We start from the raw sequence: 15187 nt of genomic DNA, 5'->3' as shown, positions 1-15187 counted from the left end.
GATTATCCTTCCCGATGGGTTATGGATATGCAAGCTTCCTAAGGAGATTTGCTTATTCTGCATTTCAGGCATTGGGACAATGAAACATACTGGTTAAAGTAAATTTTAAGATCAGTAGTCACAGGATCAGGGTGGCCATCCTTTCCCATTTCATTGCTTTTTGGGCTTAGCAAAACTCAATGATCCACTTTTTCAATTCAGAAACAGGCAAAATGAAAAAACAAATGTATGTCTTTGAAGGAAACAACACCACTTATAACAGCAATACAGATGCCTCAGAAAATGGGCTATGATCATAGCTTTGAGTATGAAAGGAAATATCATTGCAGCACAGTAAAGCAGTATTCTTGACTCACAGCATTTAATTCCAGACTAATACTAATGCTTTACTCTCACATTTTCAAGCACAGATAAAGACAGTATTTATTACAGAACCTTTACTTATCGGGTGATAGTGGAAAACCACTATTGTTTCAGTGGGCTCTTAGACATACATAGCATATAAAAAGTATTCACCCTGTAGAAGTTTTCACATTGTATTATTATAAAATACTTCATGACAATGGATATAATATTCCATTTTTGACACTGATCAACTGAAAAAGACTCTTTAATGACAATTTGAAAACCTATCTCTGAAAAGTGGTTTAATTAATTACAAATATAAAACTTAAAATAATTAATCAGATAAGTATACAGCCCATTAAAGTCATTATTTATTAGATGTACCTTTGGCAACACTGTTACAAATTAATGTTAATTTACAGCCAAATTCACAGTATAATCGTTAAATACAGAATTTTACCTTCGAATTGTTACAGGTGTCATATGACTTTTACGGGGGTCATGTGACTTAATAACAGTAACTTACAGCATTTTTTACATTTCATGAGCAATTTGCAGTGGAGTGCGCATGTGAAGTGCAGTAAAGCATTGTTTCATTTGCCCTCGCCCTGCAAATGAGTCGGTAGCTGTAATTTATTTTGTTGTAAAGTTACGCAGAATCAATATGGAGCATACTAAACCTACTTAACTTTACTTTAGCCTTACAAATAGCCATCATAAGTTAAACTTTCAAATAAATGGAGATACTGCCAGTGATATATATAATTTTATCTTGACTTTCAGTCAATGCTATTTAAGTAATTTTGCCTTGTGGAATTACATACTTTACATATGCAATATTAAGCTAAAATTAGCGTAACCTCATCCTAGAAATCGGGGAGTGGCATTTTATTTTGTTTGTAGAGTTGTAAAGTGCATCCGTAAGATTTCAAGCCTTCAATTAAATTACTGCATTAAGTTAGCCTAAGTATTTGTGAATGTCTAATTCAACAACTTGCTAGCTAACTGGCAAACATTGATAAATGTAGCTAATTTTGCTCCCCCTGTATTAGCATACTGATATGGCTTTCTTGTAACATAACATCGCAGCATGAGAGAGTATGTTTGAGAGTATGTTTGTTTTCATGGCTTCATTTTCGACTTTCTGGCTGATTGGCAACGTTAATACTGTTGAATAACATTAAATGTTAAAGCAGAAAAATTTGGTGATGATTATTTAGCTGAAGCATGTTCTAGCAGAGCTTTAAGCAGCAATTATTTCCATTTACAGTTATAAGAAAAAGTTATAAAGAAACATTTTATCCTTTTTTATGTAACAATGGTAGCAAACCCTAAATCTTAGCAACAGTAAGGTGCTGTTAATTGTATAGTAACTTTCTGGAAACCTGCTACCCAGTTCTTTTTTGTTTTGTTTTACAAGAATGTTTTTTACAATGAATCAGTGACAACCTTGAGTCTGTGTGCACAGATCTGGACACTGTGATTGTTCCCCATTCTTCTATGGAAAACCTCCTAAAGTCTGTTAGATTGCATGGGATCACAAGTGAGCAGCCATTTTCATGTCCAGCCACACATTCTAAGTTGGTATGAGATCTGGGTTTCCTTTAGGATTTCCTTGGGTTTTGTTACATGTGAACATTCTCTCAATGGTTCTATCTATAATAAAGACTTCCTTTGATAAAATCTGTTTTTGTCCTGCCACATTAAAGTGGTGTTGTGCTTACAAATGGCCCAAATGTGAAAAGCAGTCAGCCATTACGGTGAAGAGGAGGTGAAGATCAGAAATGGACTAGACAGAATGTTCATTAGTCTTCTTATTTAAAACATTTATGTAGTAATATATTTATGTTTCAGTTATAAAAAAGTCCCTTTTTTCAATTTATGCTGATTTTATTCAGGATTAGTTCCTATCAATTGTCAATTACTGTTGGAGCAGGCTCTGGTTCCTAACATAACATAACAATAACCAAACTAATCAAAGTCAAGGTTGGGGTGAGCCATATCCTGTCTTTACAACATCAGGCACAAGGTAAACAACATTCCTGGATCCAGCACTGGTCAAACATACACATCCTTACTGTCATGTGGGGCCATTTTACGAGAACACTAGTCTACATAACATACATGCTGTTTTGCTGAGGATATGGGAGAAAATTAATGTTATCTGACATAAAATATATACAGACAGAGGGCAGCAACAACAACAACATTTATTTATATAGCACATTTTCATACAAATAATGTAGCTCAAAGTACTTTACATGATGAAGAAAAGAGAAATAAACAAAGTAAGAATTAGAATAAGACAACACTAATTAATAGAATAAGAGTAAGGTCCGATGGCCAGGGAGGACAGAAAAAACAAAAAAATATATCCAGACAGCTGGAGAGAAAAAATAAAACCCAGTCCCATCTGGGCATTCTACCTAATATAAATGAAACAGTCCTCTTTGTATTTAGGGTTCTCTTGGAAGGACTTCATGATGATGGTCATGATGGCTTTTAATCCATCAATGTAGGACATCACGGTACTTTGATTAGGTGGTGATGGCGCAGATCGCCACCACAGAAAACCGAGAAAAGAAACAGAAGAGAGAGTAGGGGTCAGTACGGATTTTAGAGCCATCATGAATAGTTATTATTCCGCACTCCGCACATGCAATAGACAGGCATAGGATTTAAACCCAGGATGTACAATCCACTAACCATGTCAACACCCTCTTGCATATATAGTTGATTTAGAAAATGGATGCTGAAAGTTTTATTAAAATGGATACTTTCATTACCACTTGTAATATCAGCTTCGTGATAGTCCCAGTGAAGGCTTTGCAAATGAGGATTTATTCACTAAAATAATTAAATTCTTCTGTCTTATTGGTACCAAACTCCATTCCAGCCCAGTCTCCAAAGTCCAGTCTTGTCTCTCCTCATTCAATTTAAACACTCTTTTATGCTGATTTGTTCAACTTTTAAGTAATGCTGTTATTCACTTTATCATCTGTATAATACAAACTGAGTACAGTAAAAATATGCTTATTTTCTGTTATGTCTTTAACACTCATATTATTATAGTGTCTAAAAATCTAAACACATAAAAACGCTATTAAGACTTGATGTTCAATAAGACGGTGGGAGGTATGAGAAGGCCAGAATGAATAATTTGATTTTATGGCAGAATCCTTTGAGGACATGCTGTGCAATGTGAAAAAGCTGAGTGTTTCCAAGTTGCATACTCAGAGTCATTTCAAAAGCACAGGAAAAGAGAAAATGATTGAGGAGATGAGGCACGTTAAAGTTTGGGGACAGAGTGATGACATTAGCATGAGGGATATACTAATAGAATTTTATATTATTTATTATTTGGTGAAATAAGCTTGCGGCGGGCTGGCGCCCTGCCCGGGGTTTGATTTCTGCCTTGCGCCCTTGTGTTGGCTGGGATTGGCTCCAGCAGACCCCCGTGACCCTGTAGTTAGGATATAGCGGGTTGGATAATAGATGGATGGATGGATAAAATAAGCCATGCTTTGAAAGAGTGTGTGACCTATATGAAGAATATATTTGTGTTGATATTATATAGCCATAAACATGCATATTGTCAGTCAGTCAGTTATTGTCCAACTCGCTATATCCTAACACAGGGTTACGGGGGTCTGATGGAGCCAATCCCAGCCAACACAGGGTGCAAGGCAGGAACAAATCCTGGGCAGGGCACCAGCCCACCACAGGGCACACACACACCCATACACCAAGCACACACTTGGGACAATTTAGAATCACCAATGCACCTAACCTAAATGTCGTTGGACTGTGGGAGGAAACTGGAGCACCCAGAGGAAACCCACACAGACTAGGGGAGAACATGCAAACTCCATGCAGAGAGGATCTGGGAAGAGAATCCAGGTTCTCCTTACTGTGAGGAAGCAGCACTGCCACTACCAATATGCCCCATGCATATTGTATATACCTATATATGTATACTGCATATACGTCTCTCTCTCTTTCTATTTATAACCATTAGGGTTAGGGGTAGAGTATATTTATATCTCTCTATTAAAATCCTGGGATGAGACAAGATTTTTTAACCTGGGACATGACAAAACTTTTTCAGAGATAATTTCATTTACCGCGAGACAAGACTTTGTGCCAAGAGATTAAACCACGCCAAGGGCTGGAAATAAAAGATAAAGAGTAGATGACAAAGTAAAACGTCGTAAAGAGGTTGAAAAACGTTGGCACAATACACATGCAGAGAAGGTTAGAGATAATAGAAGTACTAAAATTTGAAAGTCTCAGAAAAATGATAGTAAAGATTGCATTAGTGCAAACAAACAGAAATCATTACTCTGTGAAATAACAGAACAGCAAAAAGAGATCAAACTTATGGACATAGGTGAAATGACAGAAGTATGTAGATATTGTTCGGATTTAAATTTCAAGTTGGAGACTTGTAGATCATCTAATTCATGTTGCCATCAGGGAAAAGTAGTGTTTCTTCTCAATGAAGAGGCATATCTGTGAGAATTAAAAGATTTATTTTTTGGTGAAAGCGAAATTCACATATACAGGCCATCTGGTTGGCAGGCGAAGTGAGCAGGGGTCGTAGCCCCTCAGTATATATATATATATATATATATATATATATATATATATATATATATATATATATATATATATATATATATATATATATAAAACAAAACGAGACAAAGACAAAAAAGGTTTGGGGCAGCCACCCATGTAATTCGGTATCCTGGCTGCAAGGTCGTTTTCTTTCAAATACCAGCACTGAAGTGCTTACAACAGAGTCCAAAACAAGACTGTCAGAGAAGGGAAAAGGGAAGGCTTTTAAAGGGGGAGGCAGGAAGTGAGGTCATAAGGATCGGGCACGTGTTCATCGTTCATTGGTTTAGTCCCGGATGTGACATCAGGGGCCGGAGCTGGCAAGGTCTGTCTCCATTGGCTCGGTCCCAGAAGTGACGTCCAGAGAGACAGGTGGAACCTCCCGGGTTAGGTCTACAGGGAAGTGAGAAAGAGAGTTAGTGCGCTCTGCCACATCCCGGCATGGCTCAGAACTGCCTTCACTCGAGCCCTTTAGCTGCCTCCCATGCGCGCGTGTGTGACAATATATATATATACACTCACCTAAAGGATTATTAGGAACACCTGTTCAATTTCTCATTAATGCAATTATCTAATCAACCAATCACATGGCAGTTGCTTCAATGCATTTAGGGGTGTGGTCCTGGTCAAGACAATCTCCTGAACTCCAAACTCAATGTCAGAATGGGAAAGAAAGGTGATTTAAGCAATTTTGAGCGTGGCATGGTTGTTGGTGCCAGACGGGCCGGTCTGAGTATTTCACAATCTGCTCAGTTACTGGGATTTTCATGCACAACCATTTCTACGGTTTACAAAGAATGGTGTGAAAAGGGAAAAACATCCAGTATGCGGCAGTCCTGTGGGCGAAAATGCCTTGTTGATGTTAGAGGTAAGAGGAGAATGGGCCGACTGATTCAAGCTGATAGAAGAGCAACTTTGACTGAAATAACCACTCGTTACAACCGAGGTATGCAGCAAAGCATTTGTGAAGCCACAACACGCACAACCTTGAGGCGGATGGGCTACAACAGCAGAAGAACCCACCGGGTACCACTCATCTCCACTACAAATAGGAAAAAGAGGCTACAATTTGCACGAGCTCACCAAAATTGGACAGTTGAAGACTGGAAAAATGTTGCCTGGTCTGATGAGTCTCGATTTCTGTTGAGACATTCAAATGGTGGAGTCAGAATTTGGCGTAAACAGAATGAGAACATGGATCCATCATGCCTTGTTACCACTGTGCAGGCTGGTGGTGGTAGTGTAATGGTGTGGGGGATGTTTTCTTGGCACACTTTAGGCCCCTTAGTGCCAATTGGGCATCGTTTAAATGCCACGGGCTGCTTGAGCATTGTTTCTGACCATGTCCATCCCTTCATGACCACCATGTACCCATCCTCTGATGGCTACTTCCAGCAGGATAATGCACCATGTCACAAAGCTTGAATCATTTCAAATTGGTTTCTTGAACATGACAATGAGTTCACTGTACTAAAATGGCCCCCACAGTCACCAGATCTCAACCCAATAGAGCATCTTTGGGATGTGGTGGAACGGGAGCTTCGTGCACTAGATGTGTATCCCACAAATCTCCATCAACTGCAAGATGCTATCCTATCAATATGGGCCAACATTTCTAAAGAATGCTTTCAGCACCTTGTTGAATCAATGCCACGTAGAATTAAGGCAGTTCTGAAGGCGAAAGGGGGTCAAACTCTGTATTAGTATGGTGGTCCTAATAATCCTTTAGGTGAGTGTATATATATATATAGACATACTTATTTAATTTTTGAACACAGTGACATGATATATGTCAGGTTACTTTTTACACCACCACCCAAAACATAAGGAGGAGGCTGTAGGTAGTCTTGCTAATCCAAATATATAATGTATAGTATATGTATGGAAACAATCGTAAGTAAATTTTGCTTAAAACTAAGCGGGAATAATTAGATGGTTCACTTAATTTCACCGTTCAAAACCAATCAAACACCTCATGAAGTTGGCTGCAAGGAGCAATGTTGCTGTTTTTAACCTGGTCTGACAAAGAGCACACTTCTGATTAAGATAAACTGTCTACAGCCGAAAAGTCAACTTAAAAAGACACTCATTAAACATATAAATGTGTCGCATCAGATTGTACAGTATGCTTTAAAAATAAATATAACTTGTTGCAATGGAAATAACCTTCTGTTACATGGATTATATATTGGCATTTGCAGGCATCAATAGACTAGTGGTAAAAGTAAAGATACATTGTCGCAGGTGCTGTATGTGCTCTCCGTTATTCGGTTATGACCATAGTGTAGGAGTCGATGTAAGGTTGAAAGAACTGGCAGCTATGTTTATGAAAATATGATTCGCAAAACATGCATCTAAAGAAGATGATGTGCCCACACCCCGTCAAAATAACTGATTCTAAGAGTCATGGGAGATTTCAGTACTCAAAGCAGTTGACATAACAAATAACAACAACAGCAAGAACAACATTTATTTATATAGTACATTTTCTTACAGGCAACTTAGCTCAAAGTGCTTTAAAAGACAACAAAAATAAAGTTATGTGGAATGAGGAACAAATAAGATTAGTCTATAATATTAAAGAATAAGTAACAAAGTCAAAAGGTAAGGTCAGATGGTGGTTAGCATGGAGAAAAAAATAAAATCTGCAGGGATTCCAACACCAAAAGGACTGCGGAGCCCCGACTAGGAATTTTACCTAACATAAATGTTCTTAAATCACTCCTCTTTGTTTTCAGGCTTCACATGGGAGTTGCAGCTGAGACACCCGCCTTCAATCCATCAACACTGGGCATTGCATGGTGCCTTGATCAGGTAGTGGTGGAGCAGCATATTTTGACCACAGAAGAACTGGAAAAAAACAGCAAGAGAATAGTAGAGATTAGTACAGATTACGAATCCCTGAAGAATATGACAATTCACAGTTTTTTTTTAAAATGATCCACAGTACTAGCCTGGTGAATTTCTATTGGTAAAGTACTACGGTACTACCTGCTCACCACTTCTTTTAAGTTTGGCACTTGGAAGTATAAGGAGACCTCAGTGTGAAAGATTTAAGGTATGTAAGGGGACAGGCATTCCAAAATATAGGACGGAGCAAGATTGTTGAAGGTTTGTGAACCAAAAGTCAATTCTGAATGAAGCAGGCAACCAATGTAACAAAGCTAAATGTGCTCAAATTTTCTTTTTCTAGTTAAGATTCTGGCTGCTGTGTTCTGCACTAACTGCAACCAATTCATGCCTTACTTGTGTAATCCTGTTAGGAGTGCATTACAGTAATCTAGTCAACTAAAAACAAATGTGCAAACTAAGTTTTCAGTGTATTTTAAATTTATAAGAGGTCTAACTTAAGTGAAAAAATGCAGACCTAGTGATCTGGTTAATGCTAGAATCCTTGAAGCCTATGAAAATATTGACACACTTGCAAAACAAAGACGCTGATGATGAGGTGTGAAGGAATTCAAGGTGGCACAGCCACCTTTTGGTCAAATGACTGTAACCAGGATCAAAGAAGATCTCCAGAAAGAAAGTTTAGTTCGTTTTTTTGCTTTGAAGAGGAAGATTCTCCACATATAATTTACTGATTTTCTATGAATTATATTTATAATGTACTTATTTCAATTTTGCATTTTTTAATGACAGACTAATTCCACCTACTGTTCTGGAAGATTCTTCATATCACTTTGGAAAGTTGCCATACCAATTCAAAAGATGGAGCTATACCATGAGCTTAGAAAACTGAGGCCATGGAATGCCTTCTCTGGGGCTGCTGGATTCATCAAGCAGTATTTGATTGTGAGGCCAATCACCTCTTTGATAAGATGGACTAAGGACACTGACAAAAGGCGAGGGAGGAGAAACTGCCATAGCAGGATCTGCTTCCAGACAGAACTTCCTATGCTCACTCACTTAAGTTCTTTGTCTAAGGGATAAGGTCACACATCATATACAACAGTCATTTTGATTGCCCAGAGATGCATACATTTTAAACTAAAAACCCAGTGTAGTATAAACTTGCTCTTTTCTTTGTTTTTACTGATAGATTTCCCTTTTATAAGCTGTACTTGTATAAACCATAGCAAAAAAAAAAACCAAGTGAACTAATAATTAATGTATGCTTTAAAAGCATATTTATTTTCACTGAATGTATGTCATCTGTTTTCAGCTAGACAAAAAGCAATAGAGGATATCAACAAAAGTCAATATTAATTTGTCATCCATTAAGAAAACACTTTTCTTTTAGCCTTACATATAAAGTAAAAAAGTGATTCATCATTAAAATTCAATGGATGGAATAAAATTCAGGCAGTTATTTTGTATTTAATATTGTATTATGACTACTAAAAACTTTAGCATTGAAGAATGACTTTCCCAGAACAAAAGACTGTTCAGGGATAATGCCAATGCTAGAAACTGGCATTAGGCATTTATTTGGTGTGAGCAGAACACATGGGGGTGAAGACAGGTGATATGTGCCAAGTTGTTTTTTCAAGTGTCAAAGGCCAAGTCTCAAGGTAAAGAGTAAAATAGCTCAATTCCACTGCTGTTATAGTTCGGGTTATGTGGTCAGGAGCTGCTTGTTAATCAGTCACTGAAGACAGTTATCAACAAAATGCCCACAATTCTAATATTTCTGTGGGTGATGCTGCTTTTCTAGCAGACAGATGATTATTTACTTATCTATTTTTGTATTTTTCAAGATGAACTTAATCACAATATACTTTGCTAAACTTCAAAGCAAGTTATTGAATGTACACAGGCAAAACAAAAAGAGGAAGGTCATGGAGAGCAATGTTTGGGATTCGTGCCTTGTCATTTTGTAATGGCATTAAAAAATGTTAATCACTGTCCGAATTTATAAAATTATACAGTCTAAGCATTAAATTGATATTACCTACAAAGTTTTTTCTTAAATTGTTCCAATTTTGGGAAGCTGGCTAAAGCAATATATATGCAATAAGCTAACATATAATAAACAAGAATGTATTTAGGCCCAATTTTACATCAAAACATATTATAATTAATGTTACCATCGGCATCACATTGTAATGAATTTTAAAACAAGTAAATTCTCCTGGCACATATGGGAGAATTAATTTGCATTATATTTGAGCTGCACAGACTGATTGGACAAATGCCAGCAATTCATCTAGACACTCAACGGCTTTCTTTGTCATTTGATTTATCAGAGATTGGTCGGACTATTTTATCTCCAACTAAATATAAACCAATGACAACAGATGTCCGAACTGAATTACACTGTTATTCACCTGTTGTGAATTGTGTTGGTCTGTCAGATAATGTCATGTCTGTCAGATTTTAAGGCTGCTGCTTAGGAAACACAATCATATATTCAAAATAGTCACTACATTAATGAAATGGTATTATTGCATAATAGTAACAGAGTGGTTTTACTACTTATTAATTCTGGGGATTCTAGAAAGCATGGAAACAGGGGTTCTGTCAAAGATGAGAATGAACATAATGCATTCTTAAGTTAAATCTGAGTGAAAAGGAACAGAAACCCCTCAAAGTATAGATAGCCATAAATGCCTTTATGTACTGAGAGTACCTGATATTTATAATGTGTATAAAACTGAGAATGTGCTGACACCTGAAAGACATCATGGTTGTTTTATTTTTTTGTAAAAAAAAGTTTTTATTACAGAAATGAAAAGAACAATATTTTTGGCAAACAATGTTATATAAAGAAGTTGCTAAATATAAAACTTAAACATTCAGGAAGAACTAAGCTGGAAGAAAATAGTTAACGAAGTAAAAACATCCAATTTCTAACATTAATTACAGCAGAGGAGCAATTCTTAATATTTGTTTTAGAAGATCCATTGATTTGCGATGGATTGTCACTGGCATCGACTGACTGTCGATGGACATTAGCAGTCTCGAATACACAAGTCAAAAAAACGTTTTAAGAAACACTGATCTAAAGAAATAAAACGAACATATTTATAAACACTGAGTACTTTTCATAGTGACTTCGGAACATCTATTGAAAAATAAATCCACAACAGTCAATGCATAATTTTACATTTTTTAAATTGTTAATAATTTGGATTTTTAGATAAATATGTTGTATTTTTGAAAATGGTGTTTCCTTTTAGAGTGATATTGGCAGAAAGGTCTCTTTGCCACATGGGATTTAACAAAATGGGTGTTAAGAAGGCTTAGCAAAGCTCACTATAAAGAAAGCCACTGTTTTTTCTAAACTAGGAGAGGGTGAAGGAGGACAGATGATAATAAATTCACTCCACATGACCTGACCTAATCTGAAGAAAAAATAAAGAAGAGGAAGCAGAAAGAAAGATAGAACCCTAATTTTTAAAAGATAGAATAAATGATACTCCAAAAATATGTCAATATGTATCTTCAAATTTTTTAGAAAGTGCTTAAAACTACTTATAAAGGACATATACCACATCTCTTGCTTTAGACGCAAGAGTTAAGTTAGCTCTACCTGACTTTATTACCCTTCTCTCAGTTTACCTCTCTGTCAAGATGCTCTTGTAACCTATGTGTGTGTGCGAAACCATCAATTATGTTGTCTGTTAGGCTTTTCTCTGAATTTACTATCTTACTCTTCTTTATTTATTTATCTGGTTTAGTACAATGCTATGTACTGTATATCCTGCTGTTTTTTCTTAAAGTCTATAAAGTTCCTGAAGCATGGGAAAGGCGCTATATAAATAAAATGTAATATTATTATGAACGCTCACTGGCATATACAGAAAATGGTGGTAAACAAGAATGAACCTAATTAGGAGTTATGGTAGGATTATGGTAGCACCTGGCCATGTCTCCACATGTTTGGTGAATATCAATGTCCATCCCCCATTACTTAAATTTTAGCCTTTGCTGATGTCTGTTTTTTTATTGTGGTTCCAAACTTATATGGAGATTACGTTACATTTAATCCCCTTTGAATACCCAATTAATCTGTTGATTGCACTAAGATATCCTTACCCACAGATTTGGCATCCATTCCAGCCTCATATATTTTCCCTAATGTGTCTCCCTTATCATAGTGGATCTTCTAAGATGATACAAGAGTCCATCAAAGATATTATGGCAATTCTGAAATCACTTTGCCTCCCTCTTTCCTTAGTGTTCCTTAGATGGTGAACAGCTACAGTAAGTAATCATCTAATAGACTCTGCCAGTTATCGAGACTGCTTTCTGTTCATTGTTGTTTATAAAAAATGCATCACATGCTGACATAAATACATAGCAAACCAGTCACAACTGTGACTTTAAAGACATCTCCACCTCATGGGAGGCCAAATATACTTTTATAAATATTTCCAAACTAATTTCAGATTTCGTAAAATGCAGTTCAGCTATTCAGACATTGGAAACTTATGTGATATATCTCAAAACAAGTTGTCTAATATTTCAGAATATCTAGATTATATTTGGAATGCTGAATTTGATACTATAAATCTCAACATTCTTATTAACCAAAGCAGGTTGACCCTTTTGGTAGCTTGAAACGATACTCAGTTTTAACAATAGAGAGAAAATTCTTTGTAAGGATAGGTTTGCCTCAGGGATCAGTACTTGGTCCTTTATCATTTTCACTTTAAATAATCCTGTTAGGTCAGATATCTTCTAAACATAAGATGAATTATCCTAACTATGCAGATGACAAACAGCTATACCTGTCTATAGTGCCAGAAGACCCCAAGGCCCTCAACCATCTGAGTCCTTTACTAACATTACAGATTGAATGAGCAGAAACTTTCTTAAATTAAGTAAAGAAAAACTGAAACTTTAGTTATTGGTCGGAATAAAAAAGTAAGGATGATAAAAATTGGATTATCTATTGTATACTTTCAAAGTAAGCCATAAGTAAAGAATCAATTTTCATTTAAGAAAGTTAACACATCTTTAATTTTAATATAATTAAAAGATTGTACAATATTCTGCTTTTCATTTTTAGCTAGCTAGATTGCTTTAAGGCATTCCTGTCAGGAAAACAAGGGAAACTAAAATTGTAATTATTGGTAGGAGTAAAAAATAAAGGTTGTTACAGAAAAAATGGATTATCCACTGCATATTTTCAAATTAAGCCAGAAGTAAAGAAATTTAACACAAATTTAATTTTAATATAATTGCATGATTGTAAACTACTCTTCATTTTAGCCAACTACATTATTTTAATGCTTTCCTGTCGGGAAAACTAGGAAAAGATATACTTTGGTTGCAGTCTCTTTAGAAAGAAGAAAACAATATATTTCACCTACATTGGCATCTTTAGATTGAATGTCTTTATCTTTTAGGATTGATTTTTATATAATCCTAAAGGAATACTTCACTCAAAAATGCTATTTTTGTGTTACTTGCCCAATGTGACTTGCTTTGTTGGTCGAGAAAAAATTTTGATCTTATGTTTTCGTGGAGAATGGATATAACAATGTTTGTGTTAGACTGGAAATCTGTGGTGACCAATGTTGGACAACAGGAGACAATATCAAAAACAAAATGAAAATATTTTACGTTGTTCGCGTTGCTTAATCCACATTTCAAGTCATCCAGTCATTTGGTGACAATAATGTAAAATATTGTTAAATATTTGGAAAATGAAAGTAGTTCATAAACAGGAAAGTATGATCAAGTGGGCCACACTTTTAAAGCAAAGACTGGCCTCCTGTCCAGTGAATGAGGGGCATAAGCATGTGTTTAAATAAAACAAAAATGATTTAATGTGGACAGACTTTGTTTTTGTTCCACATTTGCTATCATAGGCTCTCAATCTGTCAGAAACATTATTTTCTCCATTCAAAAATATTAAAAATCATTCTATAAACCACCTAGGGTGATTAACACGTAATAAAATATCATTTTGGGTGGAAAATTCCATTAATTGTCTAAAGGTCTCTAAACAGTCTTGCAACTTTTAAAATTCCTGCCCTCTGCCATTCCTATTTGTAATCTCATATTTTTAATGATCTGAGTGGGAGATATAGATGAACTGGTAAGACAGCCTTTTGTTTTTATCCACAGATAATCCAGGTTATTTACTGATAGAGATATGTTAGAGTGATACTGTTAAACATGTTGAACTGTTGAAAACATTTGGCATTTTATCATTTATTTATAACATATCAGTTATATAAGACTAATACCAATTCTGCATCATCTTTTATTTTACAGTTTTAATTTATAAATAGTGGTGAACATGGCTGTTTTTAAAGAGTACAGCTATTAGAGGTTTATAATGATTTATATTTAATTTTTCTGTTACTAATCACTATTTCCATCTTTCTCTCCTTCTAGTAACATGCAATGGTGCCCACCATTATGCTGGCTGGTAGTGCCTGTGCCTGAATGAGTGCTTTCCAGGTACGGTATGTTCAGCCACAATCTTTTTTTTCCTTTTTCCCATCAGACAGATGAGCATCTTTTCTGTTTGCATGGTCCAAAATAAACACTTTCCTTTTTTCTTTTGGTTGAATTGTATGCATTTGTATTTCAGGTGAACAGTCATTGGCTGCCAGATTTCAAAATGTTGCCTCTACAGCTTAAGATTGAAAGTTGCAGACCCGTCTCACTGAATCACTGGAGATGTCCAACTACACGACTGCTCTTAAATGTGCTAAGATTAAGTAAATGAAGGCTATGTCTGAAACTCATTGTAAAAGTAATGTAGTGTGATGGGAATATCTACTGCATCAAATCTTTAGCAATGTTGTATCATACTATCTAGATATTAGTAGATAACTTTGTTAAATTTAAGTACTGCAGAATGTCTGGGAGGATGGGCCGTCTTTGGTCTTATTTTATCTATTATGACACCGACTCTCTCGATTCACTAACACAATGTCCTACTGGTATTTCTGAATGGATGAATAGTAATTTTCTAAAGCTAAATAAAGAGAAAACTGAAATTATAATGATTGACAATAATGGATTCATTGAGGTTATCAGAAATAAACTTGATGCATTAGGATTAAAAGTTAAGACGGAAGTAAAAAACTTAGGGGTAACTGTTGACTGTAACCTCAATTTCAAATCACATATTCATCAGACCACTAGGGCAGCATTTTTTCACTTAAGAAACATAGCAAAAGTTAGACCTCTTATATCATTGAAAGATGCTGAGATATTAATTCACGCTTTTGTTTTCAGTCAACTAGATTACTGTAACGCACTCCTCTCAGGACTACCCAAAAAAGACATAAATCACTTGCAACGAGTGCAGACC

The 15187-nt window shown here is 35.7% G+C and overlaps 1 long non-coding RNA gene across 1 annotated transcript in view; it reads left to right on the top strand.

Moving 5' to 3' along the window:
- LOC120530018 overlaps positions 1-14785 on the top strand; it is a 43521-nt gene extending 28736 nt beyond the window's left edge. The window contains exons 2-3 of the long non-coding RNA XR_005633873.1: positions 14260-14325; positions 14459-14785. This is a non-coding gene — a long non-coding RNA (uncharacterized LOC120530018). The remainder of the gene's footprint in view (positions 1-14259; positions 14326-14458) is intronic.
- Positions 14786-15187: the final 402 nt, after the last annotated feature.

Source organism: Polypterus senegalus, chromosome 5 (genome assembly GCF_016835505.1).
Source record: "Polypterus senegalus isolate Bchr_013 chromosome 5, ASM1683550v1, whole genome shotgun sequence".
In the NCBI taxonomy this organism is placed as follows: domain Eukaryota; kingdom Metazoa; phylum Chordata; class Cladistia; order Polypteriformes; family Polypteridae; genus Polypterus; species Polypterus senegalus.
The sequence above is the reverse complement of the archived record's forward strand: the minus strand, read 5'-3'. Positions and strand labels throughout refer to the sequence as shown.